We start from the raw sequence: 4,640 nt of genomic DNA, 5'->3' as shown, positions 1-4,640 counted from the left end.
CTTTGGTTTCCGGGTCATAGTGGTGGACCCAGCAGGATGCATCATCACCTGCCACATTTCTTTTTTGCATAAAAGTGTCTTCTTCCATGTCATATTGTTTTAAATATTGGGTACAATTGTCTTTCCTCTGCGCTTTCATTTATCACGTTAGCTGTCTTGGGACCTCATTGTCTTAATACGGTTGTGACATCACTCAATTATGATAACAAATGACGTCACATGAATTAGTTGTTGCACATGAGTGTAGAAGTATGGTTTGAGCGTGCGTGTGTGAAGTTTCATTACTGTACCTTATATATATTTTTTTTTATTTATGGGCAAACGGTACTTATATATCTGCCCGCCTTCGAATTACGAGAACAGAAGTCTTTCATTAAGCAAAGTCATATTCCGTACGCCGTACGCCGTTTGACGTTTGATATATAATTGTCGTTTGATAAAACGTGTACGAATGTCTTTAGCTGACGACTTGATAGCAAAGTATGTATATCTTCAATGACCTCTATTCTAGTTTTAAAAGAGTCTTGATTATCAAGCCATCTAGTCTATGGATATTGTTTGATATGAAGAATTATTCTTTTTGTTAATGAGTGATGAGCGATGACAACATCATGATTTCAGTATCATATAGGTTTTCTTTATCTAGATGAGTTTCTTTCTTGCCTTTCAGAAAGATGACTTTTCTTTGATCAAACTTCGGTGTCTTTTCTTTCCCAAATGAGGGAGCCTCTTGGAACATGTCGTGTCTTCTGTTTGTCTTGTTTGTATGGAAAAGTTATACGTGCCTTTCATTTTCTAATCTGTTTCTGTGAGAGTGGTTATAGGTAATATATTTGAACATTTCTGAGTGTCTCTTCTGTTAGGGTAGACACATTTGTTACAGTGAATGACATGATTAGTGGGATGTTGAAAAGGTTTGAACTGAGATATTTCCAAGTTTAGTTAGAAAGTCAAATTTTGATCAAAATGAGTTCTTGTCATAAATGATTAAATCAACCATTTTCTATATCTTCGGAAAATATCAAACCTTGATTTAACTTCTAAATATTTTTTACAGCTAGTCAAGTTGAAAAAGTATGGAATTTGAGAAAAATTGCTGGATACCTCTCCCATACATCTAACCATACCTTCGTGAAAAATCACCAAATTTACTTCTAATAAAGATTAAAATGCTCTGGGGAGCATAATATTCTTTCAGAATATTCAAAATACTTCAAATCCAAAATGTTCACCTTTCGACTGATTATGTCATGCACTGACACATTTATTAAGCAAGCGTCCATGTTAGTGTCATTGACTTTGGTAGACAGCTAGCTGCATGTGGCTTTGTAGTTTTGTGGTATGATAATAACTTTCGGATCTGAAGTTCTCTGATCAGAGTCCCACAAGTCCCGCTAAATAGTGTCCTTCGATATAAAAAAGGAAGCCTCCTTTCTCACAGTATCTCACCCTACTCAAGTGTAAAATGAATAATTAGCCTGTAACATCTTTGCTTATGAAAACAAAAGTGCAATATCTCTTAGAAATGTCGTGTTTCGTTCAACAGTGTTGTTGTTGACTAAGGACCCTTGTAAAATGCTCGGACACATTTAGAGAATATTGAGTCAGATAAAAGATCGTCCTTTTTAATACGCTTCAGTAGTCGTAACGTCACTTCCCTCATAATGACGCATGGTAACTTAGTAACTGGCTCTAAACTATCGGAACAATGGCGGACGTCCTTATGAAATATTTCTCCGACAAGCATAAAAGCGTATCCAGAGGGGGAAAAAAAATATAAATCTGATCATGTTTTGACTTTTACACATTCGGATCACAAGACATATGAAAAGTTCTAGCCAGCATGAAGAATAAAAAGTACCGATTTTCTTTGTTTAGAACCACGATGACCGCCGTTGCTGGGCGACGTGACATCAGACTATTGAATCCAATTGTCTCTCAGTTGATGGGTATAGGCAACTAGAACAAGCGCCTGTATATTAATTGGGTTGATTCAGGCCGAGGCTACCTTTATTTACATATGTGTAACTTTGATTCAGGCAGAGAAGTAGATTCTGATGGGTTCTCTGATGTCCTTGACCCAAAAAGAGATACAGGCATTGGACTTCAGCTACTGTAACTATGCTGTGAGTTTATTAAAACAACTGTGGAATCAACATTTTTTAAAAACAAATTCGCCTGAAATATTGTGTACATAAATTACAATGAATGAGTTTGATTATTGTAAAGTATTTCAGACTTGCATCATTCATAGTCTGGCCACAACAGGCTTCCATAAGTTTCCTCTTTCTCCGACGCCCCCCCCCCCCCCCACAATATATATATATATATATATATATAGTAAAAGGATTGGAAAATCATTGGAATCGGATATACACACACACACACACACACATATATATATATATATTGAAGACTCGAACCACTCGGATATTTACACGCCATTCCAGCGCTCAGCTGATCGATCGCTCAACTAGGTCCCCTCCATTAGCATCCATTCCACCCCCCCCCCCACTCTCCATCTCCCCCCTTTTAACCTGCAATCTATCCTTGGGGTCAAGTCGATGTGTCTCTAAAACAGTGCCAGTCCCACACGGCCACTTGCGCTGATTTCCCTGGGGATCATGGACTGTCATGAATCTATCCCCCTCCCCATTAAACACACAGACTCTCTCTCTCTCTTTCACACACACACACACACACACACACAATTACAATACACACATATACAAACACACGCATATAACACAAACGACCATCCCGGCACATATTATAATATTATGCATTATATTAACACACAAATAATATACATAACACACGCGCTCACGCAACACATGGATAAAACAAACTTCACAAACATGGAACATACAAAACCTACTCTCTCTCTCTCTCTCTCTCTCTCTCTCTCTCTCTCTCTCTCTCTCTCTCTCCTCTCTACCCATCAATCTATCTATTTATCTATCTATCTATCTTTATGTCGATCTATCTATTTATGTATCTCTCACGCGCGCGCACATACACACACACACACACACACACACACACAAACTCACACAAACTCAAAGACAAATTATACTAACCCACGGCCACGCACAGAGAGGGAAGTAGAGAGGGGAAGAGAGAGAGAGAGTGTGTGTGTGAGAGAGAGAGAGAGAGAGAGAGAGAGAGAGAGAGAGAGAGAGAGAGAGGAGCTTGGAGGGAGGGAGAGCTTGTTGATCACTGAAGCCACACAAGATTGGCACAGAAATGAAGGCCAAGTGTCATCGTAAAACTAAAAACAAAAACTCAACACCCGTTTGTGAAGGGACCTCGCACGACCCAAGTGAAGTCAGTTATAGATAGTTCGAAGATGACGTCTCTCTAGTCTTTGTTATTAATTTTTGCCATCCACGTTTATGAGTAATTCTCACTTAACTGTATTATCCAGGCCATAAAAGTTTTTGGTTACACAGATATTTGTGTGTTTGTCCGGTACACTTCCGGATGGCAATGTTATGAGCTTCTTAGCCAATCGCATACTATCTATATAACCCCAGATTTACATAATATGTCTAAGGTACTAACGAAAGAGTGAAAATGGACGAAGCCTCTCCATTTTCCTCTTTCGTTAGTATTTTACGATCACCGGCTTCAGGCAGCCCCTACCGTTTTCTACTATGTCTAAGGTAGAGATCTTTAAAAGTGTGCATGAAACAGTGCCAAATAAAGCAAGAAAGAAAAATATAAAAACAAATTATAACCGTCCCAAAAGAATCAGTCAGTCTCGACTCTTACACCAGTGCCTGCTCCGTGATTTAACCTTAATCGAGCTTTTATATAGCGCAATATCTTCTAAATGTGCTCAAAGCGCTTTACATGGGGTTCCTGGCCAACAGCAACACAGCAACCACACGATCAGAATCTCCTCAATAAAAAAACAGTAATATCCCAAAGAAACGATAGAAAGAACCTGTCGTCCTTTGAAAAAAAAAATACATTCTTTTGAATTTTGGCCAGAAAACTCGTCCGTCAAATATCGATCGATTAGAATGACCCTCAATGACTCAAAAACTCTCAAACCTCAGACTTCTTTAGTCCCAGGTATGATCATTTTTTTTGCCAAGATGAAGGTCGATTTTAATCAATCGATATTTGAAGGACGAGTTTTAAGGCCAAAAAATATTTAAAATGTGTTGTTTTGTCTTTATTCAGAGTTCGACAGAGAGTCGATAAGGAATTATTGAATGGTTGGCATTGAAGGGTAAAACCCAATCTTGGTAATGACTTACTATGGCTTTTATCAGGGAAAATCCACAGTACTGATTAGCATGTGTTACACTCTCTTCTACATGTCGTAGGTTGTCCATATATTATGTCTATCTATCTCTGTCTATTTAGTTATCTTCAATCTCTATTCCCATCTATCTATCTATCTATCTATCTATCTATCTATCTATCTATCTATCTATATATATATATATATATATATCTATTTATCTATCTATTTATCTATCTATCTATCTATCTATCTATCTGTCTGTCTATCTATATATCCAGCAATCTATCTATCTATCTATCTATCTATCTATATATCTATTTATCTATCTATTTATCTATCTATCTATCTATCTATCTATCTATCTATCTATCTATCTATCTAT

This window comes from Berghia stephanieae, chromosome 9, assembly GCF_034508935.2.
Source record: "Berghia stephanieae isolate SIO BIC M18660-M18661 chromosome 9, UCSD_Bste_1.3, whole genome shotgun sequence".
Classification (NCBI taxonomy): domain Eukaryota; kingdom Metazoa; phylum Mollusca; class Gastropoda; order Nudibranchia; family Aeolidiidae; genus Berghia; species Berghia stephanieae.
This window is presented reverse-complemented; position numbering follows the sequence as displayed.